The sequence below is a fragment of the Ochotona curzoniae genome, unplaced genomic scaffold (assembly GCF_017591425.1).
Source record: "Ochotona curzoniae isolate NIBS_2020 unplaced genomic scaffold, NIBS_Ocur_1.0 contig_66, whole genome shotgun sequence".
Taxonomy (NCBI): domain Eukaryota; kingdom Metazoa; phylum Chordata; class Mammalia; order Lagomorpha; family Ochotonidae; genus Ochotona; species Ochotona curzoniae.
Window position 1 is genome coordinate 7,253,713 of NW_024466512.1, and position 22,187 is coordinate 7,275,899.

General features: G+C 51.2%; 1 pseudogene; it reads left to right on the forward strand.

The window, feature by feature from the left end:
- The first annotated feature begins 11,631 nt into the window (after positions 1 to 11,631).
- Positions 11,632 to 20,851, forward strand: LOC121164357 (annotated as a pseudogene).
- The last annotated feature ends 1,336 nt before the right edge of the window (positions 20,852 to 22,187 follow it).

Consider the following 22,187-nt stretch of genomic DNA (forward strand, 5'->3'; position numbering starts at 1 on the left):
CTCACACCCCAGATGGCTTCGATGGCCGGAGTTGGGACTATCTGAAGCCAGAAGCTGTTTCCTGGTCTCCTACGTAGGTACAGGGGTCCAAGCACTTGGTCCATCCTCTACTGCTTTTCCACGCACATTAGCAGGACTCTGAATCAAAAGTGGAGCAGCTGGGACTCAAACCAACCCCCATGTGTGATGCTGGTGTTGAAAGTAGGGGGCTTAACCTGCTCATTCTCTTTAAAAAACAAAAAAACACTCCTCTCTGATTTTACAAGGAAATCATTCAGCTATTTACTATTTCTCTACTTTAAAGTATCCTCATGGGACTCAATTTGACCAAATGAGAGGTGAGTGGCAGAACAGAAAACATTTCCACTTTCTTTGTCCCCTCTGCAATGGCAACCAGCGACATTTCTGTAGACGACAACTCCACCATCCAAGATGAAGTGTGTCGATTTGGATAGCACCGAGTGTCCATCTGCATGGAATTCCATGCTGGGTCAGAGTTGCTCAGTGAGATTGCTTTCTATTCCAAACTCCCAGTCCTTATGAACTTTGAAGCTGGAAGTGAGCTTTGAGATCATGCCACACTGTGCCTCTTAGCATGCTTTCTGACCTGTTCTCAATGATCCAGGTGCACATGTGTCCCCACCTCTTCCTAGCTGGGCAAACGTTATTTACCAAATCATCCCCTGGAAATCCAATACTCTACAGCCTATTTCACGGCAGTCCTGCGCAACCTCAAAGTCAAAGCAAAGCAGTAGTTGTAGAAGAAAGGTTGAGCTCTCTGGATGTGGCCAGCTGAGTCTTCATTCTGGGCTATGAAGGTGCGCTCAGGCCGGCCAGTGCCTGGTCACGGGGGTGGGTGGTGTGAGGGGTGGGTAGATGATGTACTAGTTCTGATAGGGTCAGGGAGGATGGCGTCCCATCAGAAACAACTGTTCCTGAACTTGGGGATCGGAGGTATGTACCTGCTGTAAATGGCGCTACCTGCAAACAAGTTTGCTTTTCTAAACACAAGCTCATCATCTCACCATCACTGTACAAAATGCCCTTTTTGGTTGACTGAAGCTTTATAAGTGATATCTGGGAAACATTGAGGCTGCCCAATCTGGGGGAGGGGCGGGGGTTCCTGCACCTTTCTGCTAAGTTGGTTCAGTGGTTCACCTCTGAGCAGGTTCCAGCCCCAGGAATCTATCATGCTGGACAGTGGTGGGGCAAGGAAGAATCTGCCGACTTCCAAAGATCTGTCTTTCCTAGTAGATGGGTTGTATTCCCTGGACCTATTTCTATGACTTTCTGTTAAGTCAATCTTTTGGAGTTGGATTGGGGAGGAAAAGAAACATGGCCTTCTAATTGTTGTATGTGTGTGTGTTTTAAAGTTTAACATTCCTTCAATCTTTTAAAAGATGTATTTATTTATTTGAAAGGTAGAGTTTTGGAGAGAGAAAGGAAGAAATAGATGTTCCATCCATCAGTTCTGTCCCCAAATGGTTGCAGTGGCTGGAGCTGGACCAGTTGATAGCCAGGAGCCTAGAGCTTCTTCCAGTTCTCCCATGTGAGTGCAGGGTCCCAAGCACATCCTCTACTGCTCACCTAGGCATGATAGCTAGAAGGAATGTGGAGCATCCAGGACTCACAACTATACCCAAGTGAGATGCCAGCACCACAGGCATTGGCTTTACTGCTACGTCTAAGCAGCAGCCCCTACTCTTTCCATTTCCATATACTTGGTGTTGCTTGGATTCAGAATCGCAGTTTTTCCCTTGAGTCTTTCTTCCTGCCTCTTCTCCCACCTCTCTGGGTGTCCTTGCCCCCTCTCTCATGACCCTTCTTCTCTGTTGATCTGGACTTTCGTTAAGAAGGATATCCACTGGGCATGTTTTGAAGCAGGATGCAGTGGCCCCTCCCGTTGCTGTAAAGACTGCTGCTCAGAGCTGTCAGGATGGGTCTCCTGGAGTGCCCTGGTCCAGGGTGTTGGGCTGCAGCTGACAAGTTGGCCACAGCACTGGGAGAGACCCTGGCTCCGCCTGGAGTTGCCCCCAGCCAGCCCACCAGTATAGCTTATCTTGAAGAAGATTACAGATTCCCTGGCTTTGGGGGCTGGCTTGTTTTCTGTGCCAAAGGGCCTGGCAGATCAAAGCAGACACTGCTCCACATGGCCGGTGGCTTATCTCCTGCCTGTCCCACGACCACTGACCTCCCAATTAAGGTTTTACCAACAATTTCTCTTTGTGGAGGAAATGTTCCAAGGCTTGGGAGGGGGGCCAGTTTACACTACCAAATCTTGGGCTCTGACCCCGTTGGCTCTGCAGCCTGCCATGCAATTAGGCGACAGCCTTCTGTTCCCTTACAATCAAATAAATGTGATAATCTTGTTTTTAAACCAAAAATATCTCTAACTGTCTAAAAGCATTCTCTTTTTCAGATCTAATGAGGTGACAGTGGAATTTGTTAGAGTATGACTTTATCAAGCTTTAATGCTAGCTCTCCTCCCAAATCCAGAGCCCCATGGCTTGTCCGAAGAGATGCTAAGAATCCAGAGACCAGAGTGATTGATGTGTCTTGGCACATTCTTTTGCTTTCTCTGGGAGACCTGCCCCCTTGCTCCCTGTAACATTTCAGCCTCGTTGGAGTTCCAATCGAAACATGGCCTGTTGGTTTGCAAGTTTTCAGCTGATTAAATGGAAGCCTACAATATTATGTTGTATCCTAGCCCTGGAAATTCTCCTGAAAGATGTGAGCCTTCTAGACAGACTTCTTAAGACATGAATTATGAGTGAATCATTTTTTAAAGTGATGGATAAATTCCTTTCACTGAGTGTCTGAGCCCTTGGCCCTGGAAGATACTGTGGATATACACAGCTTGTCTGTCCTCCTGAGAAGCCTGTGTTGTAATTAGGAAGAAAGCGATATGGAAAGGGTGATTCATTAAGTGTTAGATGTTTGCAATAGACCACACAGGGACTTGGGTTCAAATCCCAGTTGTGCACATTGTTGTGTGTGTGCTTTCAGAGGACTGTGGTGCAACTGAGCTCTGGCTTCTTTGTGAATTACACGAGGAAAAGGATCTTTCCCCTGGGTCACGGGGTTGTGTGGCATTCAAGTGGCAAAATGGGTTCAAGTGTACAGTTCAGGGTGACACGCATGGCTCATAGTCACAGGAGGAGAAGTTTTACTGCTTCAGTGTCACTGAGAAGATTCTGGAAAGTGGGCTATAAAAGATTTCCCTGAAAATAGGCAGGCAGGGAGGGCTTCCTGGAGCAGAAGCTGCTAGAACAAGCGCTGAGCCCAGGGCCGCTTGTTGGCCATTCATTGGCTGCCATTGGCTGAATGACTCGCTCCTTCTCTGCTTGCATAGCTTGCTGAGAGCAACTGGGGAGCCGTGAAGTCAGTGGCTGTATCTGTTACAGATGAGGGTCAGTTGTCATTTCCACCCCCAAATCCATGCGTCATGGATCTGAAGCTTGGAATTTCAAATGACACGGGGCTTAAACTCTACTTAAGCCTTTTGATTTAAGACCTACTCAGAAAACGAGGGTCCTGAAGTCCCCCATGGCAAGATAATACCTCCGCACCCTCTTTGGGATCAGTTACCTTTGAAAAGGAATTCTTGATCTGGCTGCGCACAACCTCATCAGTGACAAATAGTTTCAAGCAAAGAATCCTAAACCATCAACACTTGGAAGAAGTGAATCCCCAGCCACATTTGCTTTCCCGGGTAGAGTGACCGGCGTCCTGGGAGGGTCCCACTTCCCTGCAGTTCAGTGATGTCTTCTGCAAGGGCTCCATCAGGAAAAGAGCACTTACTTTCTCTACCTCTAGGGGAGCACGTCTATTTCCACTTTGCAGGGATTTGAAAGACAAACATGCTTCTAAGGCAGTATCTGGGAGGCTTTCATCTTTTGGCTTGTGGATCAAAGATGCACCACAACTAATGGTGCATCTGTTCGTAGATTGATACGAAAGCATTTTCCTTGAAAATAACAAGATGTTACAGGAAATTTCACATGGACAGGATCAGTAAAGGATTTTTCATTTTTGGTGCAAAAAAAAAAAAAATGGATTTCAACTTTGGAGACCTGAAAATGCTCAGAGAATTTCTAAAGGAAGAGCGAAGGGTCTGCCACCCTTCTAGAAATGCTTGTGCTCTCTCTCTTTAAAAAGAAGATTCATTTTCTTTATTTGAAAGGCAGAATAACAGGGGCAGAGTATCTTTCATCTGTCAGTTCACTCCTCGAATAACTGCCATAGTCAGGAACTTGGAATTCCAGCTAGGTCTCCTGTGTGGATGGCAGGGATCTATTTGTGCCACCATCCCCTTCCTTCCCAGGAGGAGAAGCTGGACTGGAAATGAAGTAGCTGAGTTTCAACTAGCACTTTGATATGAGATACCAGTATTGCAAGTGGCAGCTGAACCCACTGCACCAGCACACCAAGTCCAAAATCCCCAAACTTACTCCAACAGAAAGTTTAAAAGCTCGTCATAGTTAGCATTAAGTGATAGTGTGGCATCCGGGTAAAGGATGGTGGGTTGTGGAAGGAAATCAGGGCTGCCGTAGCCATTTAAGGTACATATCCCTCTCCTTCTCTCTCTCTCTCTCTCTCTCTTTCTATTTCTATGAAGACAGAACAGCTCAGGTACCCTAGGCCATGTGTAGAATTGACACTAGATGATCACAATATTGAACACTCCCCCTGGACTCCTACGGTAAAATTCATGGCCCCCGGACTTGAACCTGGCCTGCCTTCCTGGCTTGCTCTGACTAGTCAATGGTGACAGGAGTCATGTACATTCTGGAGCTTGGGTCTCAAGGAGCCACGGGGGGAAGCTGGGTCAGATCAATGAATAATGAGAGACTTCATGGAGAGAACGGCCAAGGTGGCAGCCAGTTCCAAGGCCAAGGTGGCAGCAAGGTCCCAACACCCTCCAGTCCCAGCCGAGCCACCCACAGCAGTGAGCCTGACCAGACCAGCAGATTTCCCTCTCAACCCCGTAGTCCTGAGAAACAATGCCTTGTGGTTCTAGTCACTAGTACACGAGTCCAATCTGACTCAGAACATGTTTTATGAAGTTTTATTGGCACAATACCTCCACCACTACCCCACTCGCTCATTGTGGCTTCTCTTCACATCAGAGACTGATGTGGCCATGGAAGGCAGTGATTTCTACTCGTCTTTCACCACATACTGAGGCAAGCATTCTGAGGGCAGACCCATGTAAGGCGCCCAACGTCAAAGAATGTAAAGAAAGCAAAGAAGCATGCATGCAGAGACACGGGCTGCCCATGCAGAGCGTTCCCCACCGTGAGTGGGCAGTGGGCTAGAAGACTGCTCACCACAGGAAGGAGTAGCAGAGAGGAGACAAGAAGGTCACCTGTGCAGCACATCTAGCCCTGGTCTGTTACGAGAGTCTCTCCCAGTTGCTGGCCTCCTTTGTGGGGTAGGAGGTGTGGGGGTCTGTGATAACCCCACTAGTCCCATATGCAATGCAGTAGCCGTATAGTCCTGACGTTGTCCCTCATAGGTCCCGGATGAAGAAGGTGCATCCCAGGAAAGGGTGCATTATGCTTGACAGGTAGGAGGATAGAAATACTCAAGGGGAGACTGGTTACAACTTCCAGATCCACTGACCCATGCTAGCTACCTGCCTCTCTTATGCCAGGACGAGTCGTTTTCCCCAGAGAGCCTACACTACTGTAATCTTGCCATTTATACAGTTTGCCTGCCCATGTGCTAAGTCACCAAACCTTGGGGATACGTTGGAATGCAACCATAAATGACATATGGAGGTTGGTCCAGTACGATTCCCTGGAGTAACAGAACCATAATGAGATACCCACAGACACAGGAAGATATTTATTGTAAGTTGTTTAGATAATGACAGAGGCTGAGAAGTCCTCAAATCCAGAGCCAGAAGAGGTGTTGCTCAGCCTGAACCCCAAGAATCCCAAAGGGCGGGATAGTGAGTTCAGTCCAAGACCCAGAGGAAGCTGACATTGCAGCATGAACCCAAGGCAGGAGGAGAGCAAGGTCCCGGCTGGAGGAAGCTGGGTGTGAGAAGCTGGGATGTGAGGGGCCTAGGGAGTCAGCATTATGTCCTAGTCAGACTTTAAAACAGATTTGGGGGAGGGGCAGCACTATAGCCTACTGGCTAAATGCTTGCTTTGCATGCACCAGCATCCCCTATGGGCGCTGGTTTGCATCCCGACTGCTCCAACTTCCCATCTAGCTCCCTGCCTGTGGTCTGGGCAAGCAGCAAAGCACAAAGCCTTAGGAACCTGCACCCATGTGGGAAAGCTGGAAGAAGTTCCAGGATCCTGGCTTTGGATCAGCTCAGCTCCAGCCATTGCAGCCACATGGGAGTGAACCAGCGAAGGGAAGATCTTTCTCTGTGTCTTCTCTCTGTAAATCTGCCTTTCCAATAATAAATATTCAAAAATAAACAAACTGATTGGAGGATATCCATCCTTGCTGCTTCACTCCATCTACAAGAAAGTATTCAGTATTCATCTCATTCAATACCTTCACGTTCAGGGGAACATTTGCCCAAATAGCTGGGCACCGAGGGGCCCAGGCAAGTGGACACATGAAATGAGCCACCATGTTTTAGTATCTGAAGATGAGGTGTGAAGCAGGCATTATGACCTGCTGGTTGGCACACCAACATCCCAAATCAGAGGGCTTGGGTTTGAGTGATAACTCTGCTTTAGATCCAGCTTCTGGCTGACACACACCTGTGAAGGGAGCAGGTGGCTGTGCAAATATTTGGGTCCTTGTCTCCCGTATAGGAGACCCAGGTTGAGTCCTGGGCTCCTATCTTTGGCCTGCTCAGGCCTGGCTGTTGCAAGCAATTTGAAAGTGAACTAGTATAGACATCTTTCAATCTCTCTGCCTCTCTTGCTGTTGCTCTGCCTTTCAAATAAGTAAATAAACGTAAAGGTGAAGTGTATCAGGAAGATAAATTTGAAATGGGGAGCAGGGGCTTAGCCTTGGCATTGTGAGCTAAGCCTCTGCCTGTGGCGCCAGCTTCCCATATGGTTGCTGGTTCGTGTCCCAGCGCTCCACTTCTGATCCAGCTCCCTACTTATGGACTGTGAACGCAGTGGAGGATAGCTCAAGTTCTTGGGCCCCTGCATCCATGGGGGAAACCCAGCAGAAGCTCCTGGCTTTGGATCAGTTCAGCTCCAGCTGTTAAAGACACTGGGGGAGTGAACCGGCAGATGGCAGATCCCTCTATCTCTCTTTCCCCTCTCTGCAAATCTGCCTTTCAAATAAAAATAAATGAATCTTTTAAAAGTGCTGGAAGTCGGTGGCACTGGCCTCGGACCAGGAGGTGACAGAGGCAGTAAGGATGCTATCAGCAAGGGTGGGGAAGGTGAGGAAGCTGCGGTTAGAGACAGCGCAGTCAGGGGGTGATGGTCCCAGCTGCCCTTGATGACTGAGAACCTACAACACCACCTGAGGGCATCTCCAGCCAGAGCATTCAAAGTGCCAACTGGCTTCTCCTGGCCTCCTACCTGCACGTGAGAGAGATACACTTAACAAGAAACTATTTGGTTTATAAGCAAAATTTTGAGAAAATACAAAAGCCCTAGGACATGCTTGATTAAGAAATAAGAGAAACATCGACTCCACCCAGCCAGTAGGAAGTAATCTTCCAAGTGAAACACAGCCTGGGGTTAAACATTCTGACTAGGGTGTGGCCCCATCTCCCTTGCTAAGAGCTCAGAGGGATTTCAGCTGGTGCCTCGTGGCTCCTCCCGAGCAGACAAAGGGGCCTTGAAGGCTGCTGGTGGGGATGCCCACAGGTCAGGAGAGACCTGAGTCAGAAAGAGAGTGCATGTGTTTCTGCGGGTATGGACTGCATCCGGTCAGGGTCGGGGGACAGTAACCACCTGGTCAAGGGGCAGTCACCGATCAGGGTCAAGGGGCAGCCACCCACCTGGTCAGGGTCAGGGGACAGCCACTGCACTGCACCCGGTCAGGGTCAGGGGACAGCCACCCACCCGGTCAGGGTCAGGGGACAGCCACTGCACTGCACCCGGTCAGGGTCAGGGGTAGCCACCCACCCAGTCAGGGTCAAGGGACAGCCACCGGTTAGTCAGAGTCAGAGGGCAGCCACCCACTTGGTTAGGGTCAGGGGACAGCCGCCGAGCTTTAAGACCATGGGAGTGATGCAGACACCCCCAGGTGAGGCTGAGCTGAGGAGCACATCTGGACCCCTACAATGCTACGCATGGGAACAGGCAGAGTAAGCCATTTCATCACAAATGTAGATTCCTCTGTTAAAACTGTATCTATTCTCAGTTTATTTGAAAAGCAGAGAGGTACATGGGAGAGACCTTGTGTCTGCTGTTTCACTCCCCAAATGCCGACGAGAGCCAGAGCTGAGCCAGTGGTCAGCTGCTGGAGGCCATGAGAAGGTAAGACAAGAAAACAACCACCGTGGCAATCCACGCAGCGTGAGATGCAGGATCCTGAGGTTGCACGTGGTCATGTTGTGTGCGCTCTGTTAGGTAACCAAAAACAACTGATAGCATCCCCCATGAACCATGTCAATTGCTTATACTTATTCACAAGTGAAGAGAAGTGAGGAATGATAGAACACTCACATTTGTCAACTGTGGGAAAATCGTTGGTGCGTGCAGATTTTAACGTAACCCTCTTTCTTCTGTGAAAATTGACCACAGTATCATGTACTGTACCAACCTGAGTGGAAATACGGGTACGGAAAGACGTGGGGATCCAGCAGCTAACTAGAACACTGGCTTATTTTTTTTTTATTGATGATACACTCACATGTTTATTATTAATAAATCACCCCAGGCTCTTTTCTCCCAAAGTAAATCCCAGAGTTTCTATCCCCAAACTACATGGGACAACCTGGAGAGAAATATGTAACTCATAAAACACCGGGTAGCTGCCTTCCCTGGGAAGGAAAACATCAGTCAGCTGCAACAACGCCGCGCTGCGACGGAGGCGAGGAGGAGTTGGAAGTCCCTGTGTAACGTGCCACTGACCGCAAAGGCTTGCTACTAGAAAATTAGAGTCTGACATTTGAACAAAACTCCCCACAAATGAATAGAGCCTTCCTCCTCTCATTGAGAAAAGAAACAATTGATACGAGCGGTGATGAATTTCCTTGTCACGACATTTTAACAGAATGAGGGCACACGGAAGCCATAGGGACATCCAGCGGCTGCTAGGGTTTCATGTGTGTGCTGGCTTCCTGCCCGTGCTGGGACTTAATGTGAGTCATTGTGGTTTGTGCCTCTGTCCTGTGTGTAAGAAGATACAACTTGTCCCCCCAGGACCTGACTCATTTTAACCTGTGGCTGTTCCTGGCATCGGATGCTCACGAGAACTCCAGCAGGAAATGCTGCCTGCAAGATTCTGCTGGCATTACTCACTCCTCCTTCTTAGGGCTCCCAGTGCAGTTCTACCGCTGGCCGAGAGACCCTGGGCAAGTTCCAGGAGCTTTCTGAATCTCAGTGTCACCCGTGTAGGATGGATTCAAAGATTACAAGTAAGGCAGGTACGAGCCCTCAGAGGATGCTCGTGCTCCCTGGAACTTTTAGGGGATTTCAGACGAGTCTCTTCAAGTTGATACCCAGAAAGAACTCTGGCTTGCACGAGGTGAGGATCTGTTCAATGAAATCAGTAAGACTAGAAGCTGTTGCAGTCAAGGCATCCCAGAACTCCAGGGTTTGTCTTTAGTTGGATATTAGGGCACGGGGTCAAAATATGTTCCCTCCTTTCAACAACCAAGACTCAAAATACAGTATGCCATGGGGTTCCAGGCAATGCACATGCAGAGACACCTGTTGGTGTTCCGCAGTAACATCCCAAGTTACATACAAGCGCACACAGGCAAGTAAGATGAGAGATGAGCAAACTGCCCCGTGTGGCTCAGGACAGCTTCTGTTGCGAACTGGATGCTTGGGGAGGCGGGGTGCAGTGCTGGGAAGCTCTGTGCCCCCAGGGGCAGGCATGTGACCTCCTCAGAAGACGTTGTCTCTTTCTGAGGGCAGGATCTCCAGCAGGTGAGGGGAGACCTCTTGAACACGCTCTGGTTCTGGAGCCACTTCACTCGCAGGGCCTCAAGGTTCCCGACTGTCCTGCAGCTGAGCCTCTGGCGTTCCCTGCTGTGGTCCACGGCCAGACCACGGGAACCACAGGGTGGGGAGCCTAGACCTGAGTTCTCCCATAGCGAGCTGGGTGGTAACCACCACTGTTACAAATGACATAAAGGCAGCATACTACAAAAGGAAATGAGGCAGTACTGATCATAAAAACGAACAGTGTTTCACGAGGCCTTCTCGACGGGTCATTTATATGACAGGTCTCCAGGAAGCTCATGACAATGTGTGCTATGAAAAACACATGCAGGGATTGCAAGATTCCATGAAACAAACTAGCCTTTTAATTTCACTCTTATAAAAATCTTAAAATTCCTCTCATATGTATGTTATTGATTTTCAACATATTTTTATTTTCCACATATATTATTGGGTGTTCCTCTCATATGTATTATTGGTTTTCAACATATTTTTATTTTTTATTTTCAACATATTCGTTAATGTATTTCTTATTGTCGGTCTTGACACACACACACACACACACACACACACACACACACCACAATGAGAACAGTGCAAATGCTCTGCCTTCACAGGCGTGTCACACTGGGCGCCCCCTAGAGGAAGTAAGAGGAAGTGCAGACCCCAAGGCCATTGCTGGCCATTGCTGGCCGCGTCTGTGTGGGACCTGGCACGAACTCCCTTCTTTGCTTTCCTTACATAACACAGGTGCAGGCTTCCCTATCAGGTATGCACGTGCAGGAGGAGCGGGAATCCTGTCCTGAAAGCACCTGGCTCTGTTTCTGAGGGAAATACAAGCTGGCAGAGAAGGCTAAACATCTGGTAGAACAGGCAGCTGGGATGGGAGAAGAGCAAAATTAACACGTCTATCTACACCTCCCTTAAACCACCCTAAGTCCGTGACTGAGCTAGCAGGTGGTGGCAGAGGTGGGATTGGAACTGCATCCATCTGACCCAGTGCTTGGCGTTCTGAGGTCGTTGGTTTTCCCTGCATGGATCCTGGTACTCTGCCCCATCTCCTCAGCTAGCATGTCCTGAGCCTCCTGTCTTCCATGATGATAGAGAATTTGCACCCCTGGAGCCCCTGAGACAGCGGAGAGACAGAGAGGCCTGTCCAGGTCTTGGCTTACTGGGAGATGAGCCCACGGCCATGTGTGAGAGCACTGCTTGGTGGGAACGTGGCTTCTCATCTCTGTGCTTGCCTTTGTCAAACCCGGGTGTGGGTGGCCCACATCTTCAAGGATGTTCCATGGGCCTCCTTGTCAAGTTGCAAACCAGGACATGGTTTAGCCCAGCCCAGAAACCTCTGCCCCATCCCCCTGTCCCAGAGTAGGAATCTCTGTCCAGTGGCACTGAGATGTGCCTGGTCGCTACTCTGCCGCTTGCCCCAGGGACCCAGATGCCATTGAAAAAGATCAGAAGATAGGAGTATTCCTGGGGAGCCATCCAGGGTCTGCCTGTGCCTTGGCTCAGAGTGTGCAGCCCAGAAAGAAAGATGTTTGTGTTGTGGTAGAAACAGCCACGAAGCAGAGGCACCATGGAGAGGCCCCTGGATCAGACGGGGGGCGCTCCTGTATGGTGGGCACTCCTGGACGGGGGGGCGCTCCTGCACGGTGGGTGACCCTCTTCCCATCTGTTTTTCGGAAAGCTTCCCATGCGACTAGGGATTGAGTAAGTAGTAAAATAAAGGGTCTGTATGAGGAAAATGTTAATTCAGACTTTCTAATTAAACAGTGTTAAACACCCATTGTGTATAGAAGTGTGTATGTTGTGAGAAAGAAATGGGAGACTCATGAAAAGTGACATGCAGAAAGAACTGCAATGTGAGAGCTCAAAGGCACGAGGACGGGTCCTGGCTCCTCTCTGCACCCCGTTCGTCTCTGAGACAGGGGAAATCCTGCAAGCCATCCTGGGGTGGACAGTGCTTAGCCAACACCTGTCAGGGCCAATTCATGTGTGGGAACTCAGGGTCTCTTCATAGGCACCGGCTCTCCTGCCTTGTACGCCTGCTGCCCGACTGACCGTGGCCCTAGGTTGTACTGGGGGTTAAATGAAAAAGGATGGTTGTATTTCATTCATTCGTTCACCCCTTCATTCACTCAGTAGATGCTCATTGTAGGCCTGCCACATGCTCTGCACCATTCGAAGCTGGGCGGCTGGTACTGGCATGAGACAGGCAAGATCCTTGTGCTTGTCAGACTCCTCCGTCAACTGGAGGGATGTAGGTTATGAGCAGGGAGGTAATAAGAAAGTTGGTGGGATGACAGGAGAGTGCAGGGCATGGCCTTGGGGGTGGGACCTTTCTCAGGGCAACGTTGGCACAGCTCAGGCTGGCTCCTGCTGACACTAAGGAAGAAAGGTGCTCTGTCAGGTGCTCTGGTAGCTGCCGCGTGGAACCACTACAAGCCTGCTTGTGCCTCTCCGTGAGTGTTTTGGTTCAGTGTGATGGGTCTGTATCTTCATCTTCACATGAGGTAATGAGATTGAGAAGCCGATGGATAAGATGAGACTTACGGTTTTACACCAGTCTGAACTCCATTTTGTAACGCTCCATCTGTACAGACTAAACCATGACATTTCTCAAGTGAGCAGCACCTGTGCATGCATGCGTGTGCACACCCACATGTGTAGTATTTCCTGGATCAGCAGAAGTTGCTTTGTGGCTAGAACTCGTTCAAGATTGGATGTTACCTGCATCCTCATGGCATCAAGTCTGCTGTCTCAGTGACACAAAATCAGGAACTGAAGAGGTGAGGACATCAAGGGCAAGGGGTTACGGAGACTCTTTGATGTCCCCTTGCCCCAGAGGACCCCGAGACTCACCCCTCACACACCCTCAGCATGACCCACCCTGGGGTCTTGTTTGTGTTGCAGGACTAGAGGGGGAACTCTCAGGGATTTGCAAACTTGGGCTCATCCGTCCTCATCTCGGACCTTATTTATGCCTTCCTGTTATCTCAGTGGCCCTGGAAAATACCAGCGTGCAGGCGGCAGCTCTCATTTCCGCTCAGCCGTCAGTGGTCATCGCTGATTATGCACAAAGCCTTTCACGCCCGACAGGACCCAGGAAATCACGTTGTTCAGCAGTTTTACTCTATCGATGCCTGCATTTAACTGTTTCATTCCTCAACAGGGTTTTGCCCACCAAACCCATTGTTTGAAATGCAATTTCTTATGGAGTTCTGAACTGTAAAACAGACACCAGTGAGTCAGGGACCCAGGACCCCTCCTGAACTCCGCCCAGAGCCCAGGGTGTTTGGGTCAGCCCAAAGCCAGGAGCTGCATCCTGACCTTCCATATGAGTGCAGGGGCCCGAGCAGAGCAGCCACCCTGTGCTGTTTTCCCAGGTGCGTTAGCAGGGAGCTAGAAGGGAAGTGGAGCAGTCGGGACTTGAACCAGAGCCTATATGAGATATTGATGTGGTAGGCATGGCTTAATCCACTGTATGCAACATAGCTGGCCTCGAGGAGGGATTTCTATTGCATTCTAAGGAGCCCCAGACCCAAGACTAAGATACAAGGAGTCTTAGGAGCTTGTCCAACGCCTGGCAGCCCACAGGTGTGGGAGCCCGGATGGCCACTGAGTGACCTGCTTCCACTCTGCTTTTGCTGCTTGTTGTTGCTTGTTTTTGCTGTGATCCTAAGATTCAGAAGAGAAGAGCAGGTGCTGCTTTGTAGGAGAGTTCTGGACCCCACGGGGGCCCATGTGGCAGCCACAGGCCACAACTCAGAGGACACCAGCCTGGCATCTGTCCCCAGGGGCCCCAGGCGTGCTTCCCCCCTGCCAAGAGGAGCTGTGCCACTTGTTTCTCAGGCGTGATTTGCCGACTGTGTCCATCTGCAGCTCCTGGCAGGGACCACCTTCTCCCTGTGGGCCAGGAGCTTTCTGCCCTGGCCGGGAGGCAGTTTCCTCCTGCACCGAGGGAATGCTGAATCCTGACCCAGTGGATGATGTCATGCACGCGAGGCTCCACGGTAGCCGTGTGGCTCTGCCGTGCACATGCATCCCACATTTCACATTTCACCAGGGGTCACAGAAGCAGAAACAAAGACGTCACTGGTCAAAATGCATTTTTCCAGCAGAAGGACTGCAATTGCTATGATTGTGTGGATAGAGGAGAAAGTAGGTGACTGGACAGGGCCATTGGCAGAACTCAGAGTCAGTCCTTGTCTGTCTGAGAAGCCCTTGGCAGCATTCCTAGCCATGTGATTGCTCAGGGTTCTGGCACCCAAGATCCACTTCCGGGTTGGGTCCTCTTCACCCCTGTGTCTTAGCACTCATGCACATGGAGGATCTGGTTAAGCTGCATTCAGCAAAGACGCGTCCAGCTGTCCACTGCTCGTGTGCTGACCTCCCCAGCCTCATGCCCACCTGCAGAGGCATCAGCTTCCCTCTGCCCACCTGAATCACACAGCTATCTTCAGCTGCCAAGACAGCAGGAATCCTTGGGTGCACAAGTATCCGCAGGGTCTTTGTGGAGTGTGGAAAAGCATCCCTCCGTAGCTCGGCCCCGGCAGTGGGCATTCTGCGCGCTCCCCTGCCAACGGCCCACTCTATGGTTGATTAGGGTAATGAGGCTTACTCAGGCTTCCTCTGCTCCCTCCCCCATCTCCTTGGCTCTGTAAGTTAGCCCGCTGTCTATCAGTACCGTCTGGCACCGGAGGCAGCCCCTGTCCTTCCTGTCCCCAGCATCTGGTTGCCTGGAGACCAGGACAGAAGCCGACAGCATCTTGGGTTTCTTTCTAACTCCCCACCAGATCCCTAAAGCAGGCAGTGTTTGAAACAGAACCTTCACATTGTGGCAGGCGCCTCAACCTGGCCCCTGACGATTGCATCAACCTGCATAAATGTGATGCAGAGATGGCAACTGTCACTGCGGGCTTCGTGTCATGGGTTATCAGTGCGCTAAAGCATAATTAGCAGTGAAGGCTGGAGATGGATTGTTCTGGATGGAGCCAGGACCAGGATGTGTGTGTGTGTGTGTGTGTGTGTGTGTGTGTGTGTACGCATGCCTGTGCACTTGTGTTGAACCTGGCAGCTTTGAGAATTGCTGCTTGTTGCAGCCACATGCAGAAAGGAAAAGAATTGTTCCTTTGCCCAAAGAACAAAAGTGCGTCTTGAAAACGACCCCCTTTCTGACTTTGCCTGACAAAAGACGCATCCTTCAGGGAGATGGCTCCACGACACTGCTTGACTTTGCCTCCAGCTGTGCCTGGAGAGGAACATGGTCCTTTTCTGCCAGAGCTGAGGCAGGCAGCACTGGAAAAGTCCCACACAGAACTCCCCCATCGCCAGCTGTGGCTTAACAGGGACAGGGCCAAATGAAGACTGGGACCAAACCCAGGCTGGTGGTCCTTGAGTGTCCTGGCTCAAGCCCCCTAAATGATACTCTCCCAGAGCTGAAAGGTTTGGCACCTGTGCTGTGTCAGATGTCGGGCTGCATTCTCTGGCCAAGGCTGCCCTATGTTCCTCCAAAGAGAGGGTCTTGCAAGGACTCCTCCGACCAGCTCCCCGCCAAGGAACCCACTCCCAGGGATGATGAGCTTGTGTCTGGCTGCCGGGGGGCATGGTGGCTCCCTAAGTGTTCTCCCAGTTTAGGAATGAGGCCCAGGAGAGCCAGGCATCCTGGCTGCGAGTGCACAGCTAAAACCTGAACAATGCAGCTCCCCTCGCAAATCATGGGAAATTCTTTCCTTGACTTCCTGATCTTTCAAGGAGATAGTGACTCCAGGGCCTGCCAGCCTCTGGGGAAATTCTTATCGCCCAGTGAATAAATTGAAATGGAACTAATAACAGCTAGGTACGTGGCAAGGTCCTGCTGCAGCATCTTTTGGGTGAGATTTTCTGAGCATCCTCTGGTGCTGAAACACGGGCCATTTCCACTATCTCTGGATCCTTCCTTCTCTGTCCTGTCACTCCCTGGCTTCCCCTGTTTCGTTCTGAGCTGCGTGCTCTGCTGGGTTTTTACCAGCATTTCCTGGAACAGTGGCTTTTCTCCTTCCTTGAAGAGCACTTTGGAGACAAAGCCCTTGCAAGAGAAGGAGTCTCAGGATTTCCTCTCGTGAGTGGAAGCAGGGTGGCCGAGCAGCAGGCAGGAAGCCTCAGCCACTGCAGGCACATGTCTTGGGTTCAAATCCTGCCTCTGCTTGCTTTCAAGCCTTCGTGACTTGGACACCCTGCTGACCCACCTGAACTCCAGTCTCTAATCTGTGGAGTGGAAATGTTTTCAGCTGGTTGTGATCATAGCCAATGAATGAACTGAGGTCAGAAAGTAGCAAGTAGCACGGTGAGTTACAGCACCATCCTATGCCACGGCGCTAGTTTGAGTCCCAGCTGTTCCATTTCCAACTCAGCTCCCTGCTATTGAGCCTGGGGAAGCAGTGGAAGATGGCCAGGCTGCTTGGGTCCCTGCCACTGTCTTAGGAGATTTGGATGAAGCTTCTGGCTCCTGGTTTCAGCCTGGCCTAGTGCTGGGGGCTGTGGCCTTTGGGGAAGTCCAGCAGATAAAGTTCTGTGTGTGTGTGTGTGTGTATGTGTCACTCTTTCAAAATAAGTCTTAGAATGAATCAATGAACTCACAAGCAGTGAGGCTGTGTCTAACAGGGCTGCAGGGGCACCCACTATACTGCCATCTTGATAGCCAGCGTGTAGGTTGCTAAGGCTGTGGGATGGGTCAGGTCTGGAAACCAGAGGCTTCCAGACTAAATGGGGAGCTCAGAAGAGGCTCTCCAGATACAAGGAGGGCTTTTCTTCACATCCTTATCCAAAAGCTCCCACATTCTCTCAGATGTTGAAAGTTCAAACAGTGCTAACTTAGGGGCCAGCACCCGCCCGCCCACATCCTGAGTCCAGGGAGACTTGGTACACACAAGGTGTCTGACTGCCTGCTGGAAGGCACGCAACGCTGTGGATTTCAGTGGAAGAACTTGAAGCTGCAGCCTTAAAGGAGAAGGAAAAGAAAAATTTGACCATTGGCCCCTTCCACTATCCTGCTCATGTAAAGGCAGTAAGAGGTGACTGTGCAAAGTGCAAGGAGGCCATGACTGCTAAGCAAGGACAAGCATGGGACGCAGACCCCTCCGTTCAGGCAGCGCAGATTCCCAAGGCTATGAGAAGCCCCAGCTTTCCGTCCAGGTACCCCTAACCGCACTGGACACCTTTCTTCCTGCTCCATGCCACCCCAGCTCTTCCCAGGGACCTCACCAAACTGTCCTTGCCTCTGTGAGTGTCCCTTCTCTTCCTCTGCCCCAGTCAACACAGCCCAGCAAGCGGCTAAAAGGACAACATCATATGTTTTCCTTCTCGGGAAACTCATTTGCATTTTAATGCAAGCTTGTCGGGTTCCGCCAAGACCACCAGAGACACCTAGCAGACCGGTGCTAATGGTGTGAAGGCAGGTGCCAAGCCCTCACATCTGGGCCCATAACTAAGCATATGGTTCGTTTCAGATTAGCCCGTCCGACAGCCGGCTGCCACACACAGCATCCTTGGTATATGAGCTTACTCAACTAAGAGCAGTTGTCCTTAGCGGCAGGAGAAGGAGCCTGGGACGGGCTGGTGATGGTCACAGCTGTGTTTGCTGGGGGGCTGCACGCTGCCATGAGCACGCTGTCACCTCAGTGCCTCATAGCAAACCTGTGTACATGCTCAGGCATAACGCTTCTCCTGCCTAGAGCCACACCATGGGACAGGAACCAAAGACCCACTCAGGTTCCTATGGTTTTATTTCTCACTTTACCTCGCCGTGGCCCCTCACTGATCCAGACAGGCCATGCTAGCCTGTGGCAGGAGTGGGGAAACAGGCATTGCTTGCGTTTGCATTTGGATTTCATCTCACCCAGAACCTAACATGGAAAATTCTCACCTTACACGTGCCGTGCAATGGAGCAGCTGACAACTTGGGGAAGGGGTCTGTGCAGTGGAGCTGTGAGCTGGGCCCAGGCCTGGCTGTGGTCTTAGCCACCCTTTCTGCTGACTCCCTATGCGACTTTTGGCAAGCTCCTTCCCCTCTGAGGGGGAGGGGGCTTTTCTCATGTGACAAATGAAGCCGTTGGCCTGGAAAATTGTTTCAGCACCCGCCCCCCCAGGCTTCTACACAGCCCCCTCTGCTCCCGCAGGATGAGATCAAGGAGAGGAGCCAGCCTGGCCAGCCTCCCATCTGCCCTCCCAGGACACATTGACTCCTGGAGTCTCTGGCACTGCCACAGCTTGACCATATGGGCTGCCCCTCTGTGGCGCGGGCTCCGTGACAGGCTGGCGAGCCGACATTCTGGCGTCCCCGAGGGAGGGCCTCAGCCTTCGCCTGCGGAACCCTTGCTGTTTGGTCCTCTGCCCTGCGAGCCGGCTGGAGGGTCTCACGCTGGATCCTGACAAGCAGGCGTCCGGCTGCAGCAGCTGCTCCCACCCAGACTGCGGCTTTCTCTGATTGCTTCATTATCTCGAGTCAGCCAGGCCAGGGCTGCAGCTTGGGCTGCAATCTGTTAACCCTGCAGCTCCCAAGGGCCCAGCTCTGCTGGAGCCAGTGAGTTAGAGTATTTTTCATCTCACTTCACCACCTTGCTTCTTCTTAGACATGAGGCATGGGAGACCTTCTCCCCTCCGTCTCCTGTTAGACCAGCGATGCTGCTCTGTCACAGCGCGGTGGAGGACTTGCTCTTGCACACTAGCTCACACGTGTCGTGTTCATAGGCGCTGACCCCCTTCTTTGTTTCAGGAGGAGGTGCTCGCTCCAACCCCCTCTCCCTGGAACCCTACAACAGAAGACATGCTAGTGGAATCTGCAGTCTGCTTTGGAGTGCTTCGCAGATCACTCCCAGGCCTGCACTTTGCTGTCCCAAGTCCCAAGTTGGGGCAAGTGACGCTGCTCTCCCAGAGCTGGCCTTGCTGCTGTGACAGGCACCAAAGGCTCAGTGTGACATCCTGACAGCCCTACTTCTTCAATTCCAAATCCTCCTTCTACCCCTGGGAAAACAGCTGGAAATGTGTTCCAAAGACTTGGGAATATACTAGAACTTCTGCCTGCAAATGTCTGGCAACACCAGGAAAGTTGGTTTCTCCCTTTATGCAGAGGTGGAGTTCATTTCACCATGGTGACATCACAGGACAAAAGAAGAAGAAAAGGAAAGAGGAGGAAAAATAGAAAGTTCTTTCAAGAACATTTGGAGAGGAGACCACGCTGAGGCCTTGTGTGTGATGGGGGCTGGGGGATGGCTCTAAGCTTTCACAGGGTGTGGGGCTCACCCAGGGCACTAAGCAGCTGTGGCTATAGTGATTTCTGGACTCTATCAAAGTATAAGGGGCAAAGAACGTCAGGAGTGCCTGGAGCTGCTGTGAGTGCAGAGGCTCCCCTGAGGGGAACCGAACCTGCACAGCCTCATGGCTGCAGCCCTGGCTCGTGCAACTCCCGACACTCAGCACCTCAGGGCACCCTGGAGTGGGGCCCTCGGTGGGATGATGAGATTAGCGCCATTTGCTTGGCTTCCTGTTGGATTTGCGTTAGCTCCTGTAAGATCAGCACTGCTTGATGGCTACAAGGTGTTTTTCCAGGGACGGTTCTGAGAAATCGCTGGGAACAGCCATCTCCAAGCACCTGCCTTGCTAGTCTGGAAAAGAAACAGGAGCTGGGAGCAGTAGCACAGCAGAGGCAGCAGGCTTCTCCCCCAGGAGGTGGAATTCAAGGAAGGGGAGAGGGGGAAATGGGTTCCGTGACCTCAACAGGAGATGGGGCAGGGATAGAGAAGAGAACGGAGGTAATGGGGAGGCTGGCAGGGTGTGGACTGAGCGATAGCGGGCACCCTGCACTGGGTCTTTGTACAGGAGGTTGAAGAGTGGCAGGGAATGTGGCTCTAAGCTCAGGAGCATGGGGAAGGAAGGGCTGGGGGAGGCTGTGTTCAGATACCAACAAGCACGGTGGAAAGGAGCAAGTCTCTGAGATGGGCACAAGGTCAGGTGTGTTGAGATCAGCCAGACGCACAGGCGTGGTGTATCGCAGGGACAGCCTATGGCGCAAGCAGCGTGATACACTACAATACGGCATGAGACCCAAGATTTGAAACCTCTCACTTGCCCTTTGACCACCAAATGAGGGATCAACAAGTTCATGCAAACTGTACATCATGTATGTTATGCATGTATCTAAAGATCTGTTTTTGAACCAGAATAGATTTCTCTCTTTAAAATTGCATTTATTCCATCTTCTCCACCTAGGGAACAGCAGCCTGTGAGCCACAGCCCCTCACGCCCAACAAAATAAGCCTGCTCCAAGTTCACCTCTACTCCCTCCCTGGTCAGGAGTGCCCCCCAGCTGCTGAGCCGGCTGCTGTGCGCGGTGGTACTCAAGATACCCAGACACTGACAGACAAGTGTCTGAGCAGTGTGGCAGTCTCATGTCCCTGGACCTCGCTTCTCCCGAGCTGCAGTTTCCAAACCAGCATCGTCTCAGGGGACATTGACACAGCAACCAAGTTCATTCGGGCCGGGGCTGTGACCGTGGGGTGGCTGCTCTGGGGCTGACATTGGGACAGTGTTTGGGAGCCTCATCATTGCTTATGCCAGGAACCTTCTCTGAAGCAGCAGCTCTGTTCCTACGTGATTCTGGGCTTCGCCCTCTCTGAGGCCAGGATGCTTTTTGCCTGATGGTGGCCTTCCTCACCCTCCTCACCATGAAGGAGCCAACTCCACTTCCGATCGCTCGTTCTCTCATGCCACATCTGCCCTGGATGTTTTGTTTCCTATTTCTAACCAACTGGGGAAAGTAGTTGGCTCAGGATCTGACAGGGGGAAGACAGATAAATACTGTACTATAAGATGTTTTTTAAAAGTTGCATTTATTGGGTGGGAGGTAGGGTGGGGCTTTTCCCTTTGTTACTCCCCTAACCCCAGATACAGGGCAAAATGATTATATTAGTGTGGAAACAATGATATTACCCACTTTCACCCTGTAGCCCTTGACCCTTTGTACCCTAATAAACTAAGATTAAAAAAAAAGTTGCATTTATTTATTTGAGAGGCAGAAAGAGACAGACAGAAGTCCCATCTACAAGATGACTCCTCAATTGGTCTCAATGATCAGGGCTGGGCTGGGTGGAGTTGGAAGTAGCCAACGCCATCCAAGTCTCCCACCTGGTGGTAGAGCCCCAGTCACTTGAGCCATCACCACCACTTCCCAGAGCAGAGTCAGAGTGGTCAGTGCTGTGCAGTGGGTGAAGCTTCACTACAATGTGCCAGACAGTAGGGAACTGGGATCCAAAACTGAAGGGAGCCAAAGCTGACCGTGTTGTCCTCATTGATCATTGCTCCATCTTACCTGTTGGAGAATGGATTTGCTTGCATTTGAACCCCATTTCGGGATCCACGTTATTGCTGCAATGTGGGACAAGCAATGCTAGGATTAGCAGTTAGGGCACGCACGCGGGGTCCCTCCCCAGGTCCTTATCCTCTCTCTCCCCCGATCTGCCACCCGACCCCTTGCTGTGCTGTGTACCTGACCTTGGAGCTCCAATGCTTTCACACACCTCAGGATCAAGTCCTCATCTCAACCAAGTCCATCCACGAGGTCCAGCCCCTGCCTGCTGTCAGTCAGTCCTCTCTCCTGTTCCTCCCTCCCTCAGGGCAGGGTGTGACAGTTCTTTGCTCAGTGCCACTCGCCTCACACCCCCAGGGCTGCTACAGACGCAGTATTACCTCTCAGCACGGGGGATTATCCATTCAGCAAGCACATAAGTCAAAGCAAAACCACACGGCTCCTCCATGAGAAGTTGGCAGTGACTCCCATCCCCCGGGGACAAGAGCAAGCCTTCCCTGGCCACCACTCTGGAGAACGCATGCTCATCTTTTCTGCCTCCATTCGATTCCATCTTTTTTCCTTTTAGCTTTTCTGCTACACTAAGTATCTCACTCATTTTCTTTCTTCCATCTCCTTCCTTCCTTCCATCCTTCCTTTGGTAGAAAGAGGAGAAACACAGAGCTTCTATCTGCTGGTTAACTCCCCAGACGGGGGCAGTAGCCAAGTCTGGTCCAGGCTGAGGCCAAGAGTCAGGCGCTCCATCTTGGTCTCCTCCAGGAGTGCCAGGGGCCCAAGCACGTGGATGCTCT